This window comes from Urocampus carinirostris, chromosome 4, assembly GCF_059441175.1.
Source record: "Urocampus carinirostris isolate Australia breed hairy pipefish chromosome 4, RoL_Ucar_1.0, whole genome shotgun sequence".
Lineage (NCBI taxonomy): Eukaryota > Metazoa > Chordata > Actinopteri > Syngnathiformes > Syngnathidae > Urocampus > Urocampus carinirostris.
The window spans coordinates 21,565,014-21,580,654 of record NC_142352.1 but is presented as its reverse complement, the minus strand read 5'-3'; positions in this window follow the sequence as shown (position 1 = coordinate 21,580,654).

The window sequence follows — 15,641 nt, the reverse complement described above, 5'->3', positions numbered from 1 at the left end:
ACTCGTACACAGCATCATAACAAAAGATCCACAGCGGCTCTGACCAAACACGCACAGATACAGTTTTCACTATCCCAGCAGACATTGGGAAGTCCACCCCAGTCAGACAAAGAAATCCACACATTGAGATATGAATAAGTGCGCAAGATTACGACATTATGAGTTTACAAAGCCCTGGCCTCATCTGCCATTTTGTCCCAAGTGGTGTAATATACAGTATTTTCTTATCATAAGGCGCACCAGATTATAAGAAGCCCCCCCCAAAAATAGTCTCTTTGTCATGATTACTGATGCGAGGCAACTGTGCCCGTTCCTTGGCGCCAACAGCCCTGGGCGCTGATTGTTTCCCTGCCACTGTTTTAACCCCCCGGTCCCCGGTTGCCGGCGCCAGACCGTCTGCGAACCTTCAGCTCCTGCTAAGGCAAGCCTTCCGACCCTGACGCCCTCCTGTTTTTGGCTCTCGTACGTTTCCCGGCTTTGACCTGTTTCTGTTTGACCACATGCTCCTCCGCCCCGGCAACCCAACCTGTTTTCCCACCTCTGACACCGCTATCGCTTACCAGGGAAGTGCCACTTCCGCGTTCCGAGCGATCTGCTCCCCACAACCGACGATCACTGGATTGTGGGTGCCAGCATTCGCCTCCTTCTCAATAAAAAAAGGAAATGAACGCGGTTGGGTCCTGTCTCTGTTTCTGGTGCCTGACACTCTTGTACTAATTAGCACAGGAATACAACACTGAGATATTAATAATATTTATAATATAATGTAAACATCTGCAATTTTGAAAAAAAAAACAAACAAACAAAGAAATGGTTACATTAATATAAACTTAACACAGGATAATAATAACCATTTAACTCAATCAGTGCCATAATGTGTTCAAAAGCATTGTCCCAGACTGCCAAAATTTAAAAGTACATTTTATTTATTTTCATCCTATAAACATATTTTAAAGTTTCTGGCACTGCTTGTCAAACCTCTTTTCCAAAGCAGAAATGGTGTTGATCAGATCTTTGTACACACATCAAAGAGCCCCCACTTCTTCATGTTACTTTGCTTCCTCTATCCAGCAATTAAGAGTCTATGGGCAGCCCTCGAGTGACCACAATTGTGTGATCACGTCACCAGAAACAGCAGACGCTGAAAATATATTGCAAAGTGCATGCATGATGGCATGCATAAGTTCAGTGTTCTTGAAATGTTATTTTTTAAGGAAATTGCTCTTGTGTTTAAGGGAAGCATTGTTTTAGATATTGAAGTAATAACAAATGCAAAAACAAAAAGCACATCAGTAAAAGTTCTGCTTGAAAAGCATCCTTTCACAAAAAGCCAATTTTCTCAGAATTGTATTAAAACAACAGTTGTGTACGAAACATTTGTAAAAGCTAGAAACATATTTTTTTTCCATTTAAAGATGAGGATTCAAGCTTTCTTTTGATATGTCGAAATCCTTTGTAGCTACAGAACATACTTTTCTATAGACCTTCAAAATGAGTCAAAATGTCCAATACTGGCTGGCACTGCAGCTTCCTATTTGAGAGAAATGTCTGGCATTGAATGAGTCAATATTCTTATTACATTTCCCTGATGACAAGTGAGGCAATGCTTCATCTGCCTTACCTGGTTACACTATACTGACTATCACACAGAGATTAAGGAAAGCATAGCATGCAGTTAACCACTATGTCACAATATACAAAAATATTAAAAGCTCGATCAATGGATGACACTGTGTAAATTGACTTGAACTACGTATCTGTAAAGGCTTGGCGTGAAACTGCAAACATGCTAACACAAACGTACAATTCTGATCTGCTGACTAACACACGCCACAACATTACAAGAGTCATAATGTTCCTGTGTTTGCCGTTGTACCATATCCAATTCAACGTCATGTGACCTTGCATCTGCAAAAGCGAGAAAAGGAAGTCTTCATCTCCACTTGCTTTCTCGGTCGTATCCCTCAAGGATTCAACCATATATACGTGCGGAATAATTTCATCAACGACGCCGTGTCCCGGCGGACCTTTTCCACTTTAAACACTTAACAGGTTAAATAAATAATGACTGCCTGGGCGCTGCGTGCGCTAACGCTAACCAGCCACTAGCTGCGGATCCCACAGCAGCAGGAGTCCTTAAAGTGAATCATTTGGCTTCCGCTAAGGCCACCGCGCTACTCCACCGAAAGATTATGGGCCTTTAAGTAGCAGCCCAGCCTGAGATGTGACTCTGGGGCACCGGTTGAAGGCAGGAGATGAGAACCCCGTGGGGGAGACGCAAGGAAATGGCAATAAGGGGAGCAGGGGAATCTTTAGTTAAGAAGACTGGAGGTAGGAATTCAGAGGGTTATTGATGGATCATGTAGCTTAATGTAGGACATATCAGGATCATCTAATGTAAATTTAGGCCAAATGAAATTAGCTGGAAGACTATAGTTTACAAATGTAGCAATAACAAAGGAAGTTCAATTTTAGACGTCAAAATGATATTCTGACAAAAATCACACCCCAAAATATGGTCTGTCCGTCTGTACGTCAGTGTATCTGTCTGGCTTTCAATGGATGTATAGAAAGATGGACGGGACGGACAGACGTAAAAAAAGAAAGAGCATTTTTTGGGGGGACGTCGTATTTTATATATATATATATATATATATATATATATATCTCATCTCATCTCATCAGCCGTACCGCTTATCGTCATTAGGGTCGCGGCGGGGCTGGAGCCCATACCAGCCATCTCCGGGCAGTGGGCAGGGGACACCCTGAACTGGTTGCCAGCCAATCGCAGGGCACACAGAGACCGCCAACTCACTCGCTCATTCACACCTAGGGACAATTTGGACAGGCCAATTAACCTGACATGCATATTTTTGGAACGTGGGACGAAACCGGAGTGCCCGGAGGAAACCCACGCAAGCACGGGGAGAACATATATATATATATATGTGTGTGTGTGTGTGTATGTGTGTGTGTGTGTGTGGGTGTGTGGGCAGCACGGCCGTGCAGTGGTTAGCGCGTGTCCGGCACAGTTCTGAGGTCGTGAGATTGAACCACCTGTGTGGAGTTTGCATGTTCTCCCTGTGCTTGCGTCGGTCTCCTCCGGGCACTGTGGTTTCCCCCACATTCCAAAAACATGCATGTCAGGTTAATTGGCCTGTCCAAATTGTCCCTAGGTGTGAATGAACGAGTGAATGGTTGTCTGTTTCTGTGTGCCCTGCGCCTGGCTGGCAACCAGTTCAGGGTGACCCTGCCCACTGCCCGAAAATAGCTAGGATGGGCTCTACCACCCCTGCGACCCTACCAAGGATAAGCGGTGCAGATAATGGATGGATGGATACACATATGTGTGTGTGTGTATGTGTGTGTGTGGTGTTGATAGTCATCCTATTAAACCACTGGTACCGTCTTATGAAAGAGAGTAAGTGGACAAAATCCCTCCCACCTAAATGACACCTGAATGTCAATATGTGGTCAACACCCATCAATCGTCAGAGTAAAAGCTGTATTGATTTCCCTCACAGATTAAGGATTCTGCTGGGAGCAATTAAAATCTTGGAAAGGAACATGGGTGCATGAATAATCTCAAATATGGTCTTCTAAACCCACCCAAAAGGTTTTCTTTTCAAGCATAATTTTATTCTAGAAAATAATATAAGATTTGGATTTTTAGTTGATTAGAACTTTTGGTTTAACATTAATGGGTCCATGTTTTTTCTGACAATGGGGAAGGATTTTTTTTCCATGCATAATTAAAGCTTATATCATGAAGATTAGAATGGCACAAGCTAATTTTACAGTTACAGTTTACCAGATTAAGTCTCCAATAAAATTGGTAAAAAGAAAATGTTTATAATGCAATAACCAGGTGGACAATCTCTGAAGTACAGTACAGTATATTGCTTGCTAAAATTAGCTGTTTACCTTTTTCACAATGTGATTAACAATGCTAGCTTTAGCTAAAGTATGTAGCATGTTTTGTGTTTTGACCAACAGGAAATAAGATCAATGAAACTCAAATAATTGTACTTTAACATGTTAGCCAACTAGCATGCTAATGGAGCTTATGTTGAATATGACTCCAAAAATAAAAATGTCTAACTTCTACCAGAATGACGACTGCCAGTGTGAATTTAGTCATTAAGCGAAGTGAGGGCCAGTACTTGGCTTCATCTTTCAATCGTTATATTTGTGTGTGTGTCCATATTGTACATCTTCTAACCGGTTCAACTCTCCATGAGTTACCAATGTATTTTGGAAACAATTCTGAAATTGTAAAAAAAAAAAAAAGACTATGATTTCATCCTTGGATGATGCCTTTTTGCTAGCATTCCAACAAAAAAAATCAACAAGATGTTTCCCTTAAAAACACATGTTTGGGTACGTGACAATGGAAACAGATCTGTCTCCCTGGAGTACCGTTAAAAACAAGAAAAATTCTAGATGATTATCACTTACAGCAGGATCTAATCGTTGCTGTCATCCTTAGTTATGCAGTCGTCATATTATCCTTGCAGGGCTACCTTGTGGTTACACGAGGCAGTAAATAAAGGAAAGGCAATCAATAGCAGTCCGTGATAAGGGCCGAAAGAAGCTAAATATGAAATACAACCTAACAAAATGGTATGGATTACCAATAGGGTCATGTGACACAGGCTGTTTTGAAATGCAAATATTAACTTATGCACGACGTCCTTCTCCAAGCCCCGCCACCTATTGATCGGCTAAAACAAATTCCATTGATCAGTGAATATTTAATAGGGATAATTAAATCTCTCATGGAAGTACTTAGAGCTTATTTCCACTTCTCAGCGTCTTACAGCCACCTCAACAATGCCCATCTCCAACTCACTTAAGATTAAGCGTGACGCTCCATTAGAATTAAGAGATAATTGGGTTAAAAATAGAAAATGAAGTCCTTTGAATGTTTTTTTTTTCTGCAGGCATGCGGTCAAAGTGTAGGTGAAGTATGTTATTTGTCATTTTATTTAAAACATTGTACAAAACTTCATCTCTGTTCCACTGACAGATACATTTCCTTCTTTTAAGTATTATTTATCTTATTTGTCTTTTAGTAAAATATTAAATTAATTATTTGAATAAGCAGTTATATAAAATATCAGAGACAAATAGTTGCAGAATTTTCAACAGAAAAATATATGCTGTATATGTACAGTAGCATTGGTAGACATTATTGCCCATTTTAAGCATAGTATGTCTTTAAATAATTGCTTAAATAAGAAAAATGTTTTTTGAAATGGGAACAAGATGATTTTAATTGAAAACAGGATCATTTACTTGTTTACTGCATTTATTTCCAATTTTTGCTGTGCATATTTTGCCTAAAATGCTGTACATTTTATTAGATTGCATTACCTCGTTATGATGAGCATGATATTGAACAATCTGGCATTTTCTTTAAACGAATATTTTAATTTGAAGTTGAAGTACTCACAGAACTTACCTCATAAAATATATTTATTGTTTTTTAGCACACTATCTTGTATGACGTGTTTAAAATCGATTCCAATTGTTTAGTGGCAACAGTAACCTCTCTGTACAAATGTTATACGGCAGACTGTAATCTATCTCGAGATTCTCATCTGAATGTAAAGGAGGTCTTGCAAAAAAAAGAAAGAAAAAAAAAACACATCCCCTTCATCGAACGACATGATATATGACAATAGTGGATGGGCAAACAGGAAAAGGTTGCTGTCAGGATAGTATGAGAGGGCAGCGCTTACTTGCATAGAGCGCTGTTATACAAAGTAGCAATCAATAGCCCTTTTATTAGTGACTGCAATCAATGTACCTGTGACTGAGTGGGCCAATTAATGCTATTGACCGGTGGTGACGAGAAGAAAGGAAGAGATGAGAGCAGGGCAAAAGGGGGGCAGCATCCTGCTCAGGTCTCGTTTTCTATGTCTCGAGGGCGTGGGGAGGATGGTAGAATTCCCACAGAGTTGGCTGCCGAGAGCGCCCTGACAGAAAGCAGAGGTCGCATATCTCCCGAGAGGAAGTGAAAGTGTGTATTTGGGGGTTACGGGGTGACTGCCTTGACTACAGATCCCTCCATGAGCTTCCTCTGGACTGGGAATGCAGTACTACCGGTCTTCTCACCGACGTTTCTGAATAGTAATGAAGTCACCAGGTCAACAACCTTTCCTCTGGCGCACGTCTTACATCACATGCCAACACACTGCATTATGCTTAACTCACTCCTTCCCAAAGACCTACTTACACATCATTTACAGGTTTCAGTTAGTGTGAATTTGATAAGTTTATAGTTGATAGTTTAGAAATAAAAATCATCAAGATGCATACATTCCTTACTGTTCTAGAGGTCCTTACTCAAGCCTTTTCTTTTTGATAAATCTCATAGGTTACAAACAGCAGAAATCAAAGATCTGCAACATGATTGACAAATTGTGGCAATGAGTTAAACAAAGCATACTAGTCAAACTAAGAAACAGCAGTGCACAATAGTAGTCAAAATGACAAAAAACACTGGCATTCTAAGCAGTGTGCTTTGCAGGTGTCTGATAGTAAAAACAGAATAAAAACAAATACAAAATCAATAAATGATTTACTCATACAAATTTGACATAACATGGAGTAAAATGTGTCAATTTCACAATACAAACACTCCTGGTGCTCTCCTAAATATAGATTGTAATGGTCTTTGTAAAAAATGTTCACGTATGCAATGATAGGATATATTTATTGGTGTCTGAGAATCAGTCAAAAATCTTTACAACGGCTGGCGCTCTAGCACTTATATAAAAACAGTTGAAAGTGTCTGTCCTGTTTCACATGTTTGGGAATTTGTCCCCGGCAAATTATATAGCTGGAAATATATTCAAATCTAGTCAGTGGAATGAATGCAGGTCTAATTTTTTGGCGCAGGTGTAGTAAAATGAATTGAGATGCAAGCCGAAGGTAGACATATATACATATGATATATGTTTTTTGTATGACGGCTGTCAATCAGCTCTACAACTGATTTGATGAATCATTATCATCATGATTTTTTCAGTGTTTTAGATCAACTACCAGTATCACGACCAGGGGGGTGATTTCAATATTTCCAGGTGATGATAGAGAATAGTACATGAATTAAATTGTTTCATTGATGATATAATATTGGATGGAATATGATTGCATCCACCACACTCGATCTGGAATACCAACAATAAAGAAAGAATCAACCTGCGTATTACACATTAAACCAATTCTGGAATTTGACCAGTTACTCTTCTCTTGTTATTTAATTTTGACACATTGAGTTTTTATCATCTTTATGAGGGCACAACCCTGGAACAAATTGAGCTTGTATGATGAGGTACCACTGATATTGTAAATGCGCTGTCCTATTCCCGACAAAACACAGGTCATTGGTCAACTGCCTCATGTTAGTTGACAGTGTAACACTGGTCAATCAGGCATCTCCTATCAGCGCTTCACTCTGAAAACATGGGGCTCTTCTTCCTGCAGGAAACTCTCTGGACTAGCTTGTCGACGGCTTGAGGCGGTGACACAGAGGTAGAAACAAAACAAGGCGCAGGGATGAGGTTGTGCCGAAGGACGAGAAGGAAGGAGGCTGTAGGAAATGACAATGTGTGTGAAGTGATAAGCCCGCGGCAAAGACCCCAGCACCCTCAGGGAGGACTGGGGGCTACAAGGCTTTAGCCTCAGTGCTCAGTCCTGCCTCATTCCCAGATGACCCTGGACAGTCACTGCCTAGCATACATGGACCAGACAGAGGCACTGTCTGAGAAGTTGTGTTTACAAGATGATCTACAAGCTGTTTCTTAGTGCGGAAGAAGAATGGTCCTTCTGTGCAGTATGACAAAGTTGTTTTACTGCACATGCTGTACATGCGGTGTTAAAAATGTCAATCAGGCAATCGAAAGAATGCATGCGTCTTAATATGTCAAAATACATTTCCATGAAAGGGAACCGCTTCGTTCGGCCATGAGCCTTCTGCATTCCGTCACACGACAGGGCAGATGGACAGTCCTGCGGGACCTGACAAAAATAGTCCTAGGCTTTTTCATTAAGGGAAATTGTGTATTTATTTCATTCAGCTTTGTGTAAGACAATAATCTAGACAAGGTGTGTCCAGACTATAAATCGGGTGCTATCTGCCTGCAACATGTGCTGTATATGATATTTTTCCTAAAATCGTATGTTCATATTCTGAACTATGAGCAATGTTGAATGAATATATATATATATATATATATATATATATATATATATATATATATATATATATATATATATATATATATATATATATATATATATATATATATATATATATATATATATATATATATATATATATAGGACATCACAGGGTTTTGCCAGGAGATTTAAAAATAAATTGTTCATATTTCCATGTAAATGCAACTTCTATGCGCCTTCTTTGACTTTTAAGTGTCTTTTGTTTGCCATCATACCCGCTTGCACGCAAGAGGACGCATGAAATCACACGCAATGCATTGATAGGGGAAGTGCTCATGGATGCTAACACTGTAACCTATCTAGCAATTTAAAATTATTGTGCAACTGGAGGCGGAAGAGTGTTGTCCTCCCAAATCCTAATTAAATCCAAAACCTCACTTTCCCTCCATTGAACGCTCTCCATGTTTTGCCCATAAGGGTGTGTTTACATCTATTCTACGTGGAAGATAATGGAATTAAAGCAGCTGGAGAGAATTTATGATTAATTAATCAAAGATTTACAAGTAGGGGAAGCTAAAAAGCAAACTCTGTCAAGTTTGTATCTATGTGTTTTATAAATAAACCACCACTGTTAAAGTTAGTCATTATAAAGACTCTTTGGTGGCTGTATTACTCAAATAAATACAGATATTAAGTTAGAAAACCACTTCGTGATAGCTGCTGCCCATACATCACGCGGCTGAATCCCTTGGCGAACAGACCTACCAAACCTTAGGCGTGGTTTATTATTCGTCAGTGAAAACAGGAAAAGGAACACACATGAGCATGACTTCACAATAAAAGAATATAAGCAGCACGGCGGGGCAGTGGTTAGCGCTTGTGCGGCACAGTTCATGTCATGGGAACCTGTCGTGGGTTCAAATCCAGCTCCAGACTTCCTGTGCGGAGTTTGTATGTTCTCCCCGTGCTTGCATGGGTTTTCTCCGGGCACTCCGGTTTCCTCCCACGTTCCAAAAACATGCATTTAAGGTGAATTGGCCGGTCCAAATTGTCCCTAGGCGTGAATGAGCGTCTGAGTTGTCTGTCCCTGTGTGCCCTGCGATTGGCTGGCAACCAGTTCAGGGTGTCCCCTGCCCACTGCCCGGAGATGGCTGGGATGGGCTCCAGCCCCCCCGCGACCCTAACGAGGATAAGCGGTACGGCTAATGAGATGAGATGAGAAGATTGATAAACGTACAAAAGATGTATTTACACTGATGATTGAAACGTTACTTTATGTGTGTGTGTGTGTGAGAAAGATTGTTTTTATATTTAGGAATAAAAAAACAAGTTATTTTCATTGCATTGAATTATGAGAAATGCACATTCCAAAAATGGCCAACTTTACAACAACCAAACTCAGTTTCTCTACCACTATTTTTACAGATGCGCACACGTATATGCTTGTCTGTGTTGTGCCCAAAAACTCAATAGAGAATATTTAGCAATCTACTGGTTGACTTGTACTCATTTGAAGTATTATTTGTTTTATTTCACTGTGTTTTTCCCCTTTTGATATGAATCTAAAAAACCTGACACTTATGTAAAATGGCAGCTAATTACTATTATCTTTATTTTAAGTGCTATTTACTTTGTGAACTAAATATATTCTCATGTTTTAAAATAAGGCATTGGATAAGAAAAACATATATTATTCGTTTATCTGCCAGAAGAATTAGAAAATTCAATCTAACATCAAAATGATTAGTTTGCTCATTTAACACTTTTTTATCAATGTTCAATATTGACTCTTCACAGCGCATCAATTTCAAAACCAGTTAAATAAAGTATATAATGAGCTATGAAGACTTGACTGCTAGCTAGCACCTAGCAGGGCAAGCTAACACAGAAGCAATGCATTTGATTCATCATCAAAACATATAAAGCAGAATACTTCAGGCCGAAAAAGCTTGCCTTTGAACTTTACAGACATGCAAGCTACAAAAATGTGCATTAAATGTATTTGTTTACAACTTACGCAATTGCTGTTACTATCACGCTAACAGCTGCAGAACAAATTGAAAAAGTGTTGCAAGAAGAAAAAAACAAACATGGATGACGCATAGATTTTGAAGTGAACACATCAATAATTTCTAAAACAATTTTGGTCAAACATTACTTTTTACGAGCCCAGAGGCGTTTGAGGATTGACGTTCCTCCAAAATTTAAATGTGACACTCTTTTGTTCACAGCATGCTAAAGTGCGCTCGTAAACAAAATAACACGCATTGTGACACTCGGCAAACATTTTTCCTGTCAGTGCTCATTTGCTTGACAGCACAAAGTTGTGTTCTCTCGCATTTTGTGCTGCGCTGAATAACTTTGTGGCACAAACATCAAATCTTAGAACTTTTGGAGTCACTTTGAGCATGTGTTAAATGTTACTCAAATCCAATTAAATTGACGCCACGACGCAGAAACTAAAACAGAATGATTCACTTTGTTTCAATTCACATGCATGAGGCAGTGGGGCAATAATGCCAAATGTGTTTTTTATTGTGGAAAACAATGCAACATATCTACTTGTCAACAGTGGGAGAATTAGTCAGATAAAACTTTCTGATATAACTCAATTCTAATATACCTACAAAATATTTTTGACACATTTCAAAAGAATTAATCCTAGTAAACATTGAACACTTTTAATTTGTGTTTGGTTGAGACCAGATGGACTTTTTTTCTGCTTTCACTACTAAGCCAGGCTCTGTAATTTCCGTAATTGTGGTACATGCATTTAGAACTCATTCAAATGAGAGTTAAGATCGGGCGTAAAATATACGGGCTGATTTGACCTAGGCCCATGTGTATTAAAGCCTGACCAGTCCCTTGCCCAACCAATTCATTTCATTTGTATAACCAAGCCTGACGCAAACCCGACATTTCCTTTTTTGTGAGTACCCGGGATATATATATATATATATATATGGGCAGCACGGCGGCGCAGTGGTTGTATATATATATATATATATATATATATATATATATATATATATATATATATATATATATATATCTTATCTCATCTCATTAGCTGTACCGCTTATCCTTATTAGGGTCGCGGGGGGGCTGGAGCCCAACCCAGCCATCTCCGGCTAGTGGGCAGGGGACACCCTGAACTGGTTGCCAGCCAATCGCAGGGCACACGGGGACAGACAACTCACTCGCTCAGTCACACCTAGGGACAATTTGGACAGGCCAATTAACCTGACATGCATGTTTTTGGAATGTGGGAGGAAACCGGAGTGCCCGGAGGAAACCCACGCAAGCACGGGTAGAACATGCAAACTCCACACAGGAGGTTCAATCTAATGACCTCAGAACTGTGCCACACACGCCCTAACCACTGTGCCGCCGTGCTGCACTATATATATATATATATATATATATATATATATATATATATATATATATATATATATATATATATATATATATATATATATATATATATATATATATATATATATATATATATATATATATATATATATATATATATATATATATATATATATATATATATATATAGTTGGGCATCCGCTACTGTCTCCGACTCCTGGTCCGGCAGAGCATATACCTCTGGCCACTTTGTGAAATAGTCCATGGCACAGAGCACATACCGGGTCCCTTTGCACGTCATGATAAACTATAATCATTGTTAGAAAAAAAGTTTGCTTTTTTAAAGCCACAGTGTGTAATATTTCACCACTAGATGGCATTGTGTTGTCAGGTACGAGCAAGGGCCAGCACCACAGTGCAAAGCGTGGCGGCTAGATGCTGGACAAACATGGCGGCCGAATAAGTGTGGATTCCACTGTGTAAAAGAACTAAACATTTCTCAACCTCCGATTTTTTTAATAGAAAACTAACTTTGCTGAATGAAAGTTTTCCATACCACTAGAGGCATTAATTGGCGCCAACAGTCCTCAGAGCTGATTGCCTCAGAGACTCCTTTTAAACCCCTGGCCGTCAGATCGCTGCTCCCAACTAGGCAAGCTCATTCCGGTTAACATTTTTCTTGCCCTGTTTTCCTCTGCCTGATACCCGTTGCCGACCTGTTTCTGGACTCGATTCTGCCCTGTTCTGCCATCCTGACATCCGACCTGTTTTTCCCCGCTACCTGCCTGACACCTGTTGCCGACCTTGTTTCCGAACTCGATACCGCCTTGCTCTCCCGTCCCGGCTAACGACTAGTACTCAAATCTACGATCATCCTCGCTCGACACGAAAGCGCCACTTCCGCGTTTCCAGCCACCTGCTACCCTCGTCCGTCGATCCTCAGATCGTGGAAGCAAGCCCTGCTCTCCCTCATTATCAATAAAACTGAGTAAACGAACGCTACTGGGTCCTGTCTCCATTTCTGGTCTGTGACATCTTGTACTTTTGCATTTGAAAGTAAAAATAATGTAAAATTTTGCTAAATGCATTCCATAAGTATGTTCAAACTATTTGCAAAAATAAAAACGTACTTTTGTGAAGTTGAATGCATGAATAGGTTTCAATGTAAATATTAAAATGAATGTATTATCCATAAATCCAATATTCGTCCAACCATGCATGTTTCCAAGTCAAGTCAAGTCAAGTCATTTTTATTTGTATAACCTTTAATCACAAAGAGTCTCAAAGGGCTGCACAGGTTATTACACAGATACATTTTTTAGACTACTATGACATCATCCCCTGATCTGGAACCAACATGAGGGCAAGGAACAACTCAAAAACCTCAACATGAGGAAAATGAAGAAACCTTGAGAAGGGACCGCGCATGTGACATCCCCCTTTCAGGATTACCAGACAGCAAAGGATCTTGCAATCACAAATAAAACAGAGATATTGTCCACGAAAAGTATAAATTATTCATATGCTATGGAGTAGAAGTGTTCCATTAACCGTCTACCCATCCATTCATCCTTCCATCAACAGATCGGTCAATCTATTATTCCATCCAGCTATATATTCATCCATCTATTCATCTATCCACCAATCATCCCACCCATCGATACTCAATCCACTAATCTCCTACCCATCCAGAAATCTGTGAATCCATTATTTCAACTACAAACATGTCCATCCATTTTCTATCTACAAATATGTCCATCCATTATCTATCTACAAATCTGTCCATCTATTTTCTATCTATAAATCCATCCATCCATTTGTCTATCAAGCAATCCATCCATCCAACCAATTCGTTGTCCGTATATCGATCCATATATCAATCATACAAATAGCCGTCCGTCTGTCCGTCCGTCTGTCCGTCTGTCTATCCATTCATCTAATTGTCCTTCTGTCTAGCCATCCGTCTATTTGTATGTCCGTCCATCTATCAATCCACACATTCATTCATCTTTCTCCCAAAAACTCTCACAATGACACAGAAAGCCCACTACCCGAAGGAAATAACAACCCCAATCTCTGAAGAAAGATACATCTTTGATTCTTCTTTACGTCCAAGGGGTTGTGCAGATAGTGACATACAATGTACATTCAGTACAGTATTGCAATACCAGACAGCATGATTGACACACCCAAAATAGACAAATAAGCCACTAGACAAAGGACCTCGAGGCCTTAAAATAAAAGCCACCACATGATGAACTCAGGTGAGCAATTGGGACTTGAATGCCTTCCCAACACACACTGGGAGAAAAATATGTCAGTTTCACCTTTTTCATACTGCGCTTCTCTCACACAAAAAGCGCTCTCCCTGAGAAACTATTTCCCACTGTTAACTGAAAGCATGTGCTTATGCGTGCATGTGTGTGACGGGGTACGAATCCCTGACACCGCCACTGATGAGAGATTTACGGTAGAGCCTGAAGGCGACTCTGCCTGCTAGCACACATACACAAACGAGCTGCTGTGTTTGTCGCGCTCACCTTTTCCCAGGAGCCCCCGGGGGCCTTTGGGATGCAACACAAAATGCCCTGGGTTTGTTTGAGTAAAACATGAAAATACGAGTCGTCAGGGTGACAGTGCTACACATGAAACACGGGTTGTGCCTCTTTCTTTATCTAAAGAAAAGTCAAATAAATATATTTAATGTGTGATTGCATGCTTTTAAGATGCACCTCCTTTTCTTTTTAGCATTTAATCAAAGTAACCGGCAAAATATCTTTACTACTCTACATGTAGTTGCATTTGTGGACTGACAATTGTTGAAAATGTCCGTTAAAATTTGTGGTTGAATTCATAATCAAGTGTAGCTTTGGGAAATTAAATAAGCCGTAGGCATAGAGTATCACCTGTAAATTAGTATGCATTTTATTCAATCGTGATTGATCAGCAGAATTCTTTTTCCAATCCAATATGGATACATTTGTTTCAAAATTGTTTAACTATAGCTTAAAAGTGTTATAATATTGTCAAAACTGCAAATATTCTATTCATCTGTTGGCAGATACGTTTGCTGATTTGATGCATTAGTGTTCTTATTTCACTTTATTTTAAACTACATTTTGAAGCGATTTTCCATATAGCTTTTGTAAAAATTTTCTCTGAACTGATTACTTTACTTTTACTTAATTTTGTAATGGACAAAGTTTTTGATGCTTTGCATTATTTTCTAATCTTGATTTTTTTTTTTTTTTTACAAATATTTAGATACATTTTCTAGGCAATGATTTTAAGCATCGGATTTATTTGTATCCTTTTTTCTTTTACTTGGTTCTTTTTCAAAATGGATAATTTGAAAACATGAAGAAAAAAAGGAAAAACAATATTAAAATGTGTAAAAATGTTTCTATTCTGGATGTGTCATTATTACCAATGTGATTCACCTGTGCCTGCTTATTTGGCGCCAACCGCCGCAGGTTTCCTGTCCCTACTTATAACAAGTCCTGTCAATCCCCTGTTGTCAGTCAGTCTGTGAACCTCTGTTTTTACAAGGCAAGCTTTTTTCGACCCTGACTCCCTCCCGTCCCGTTTTTGCTCCCGTTTGTCCCGGGCTATGATCCGTTTTGAGCCCGACCACGTCTGCTCTCCCGTCCTGGCTTACGACCCGTTTCTGACCCCGACCACGTTTTTGCTCTCCTGCCCCGGCTATCAACCCGTTTTTCCGTCCTTGACACCACCATCGCTCGCTACAGAAGATCCACTTCCGTGTTCCGATCACAATCAGAGTACGAAGGCGACTTGCTTTCCGCGTCCAGCGAACATCGGATCGCGGGCGCTGCCCTTCCTCTTTCTTCCAATAAAATTGTGAGAAAACGTTAGGCGATTGGGTCTACCCTGTTTGCTAGTCATGACAGGATGAATAAATTATGTCTGAATGAACTATTGAATCTATAAAATTACATTGTTTTACTTAACGATTTAGCATAATTTTTTATTTTACTTTATTTCTGACCAATATTTCATATGATCATCAAAAAAAAATGCTCATTTTAGGCATTGATTGTGTTAGGCTAACA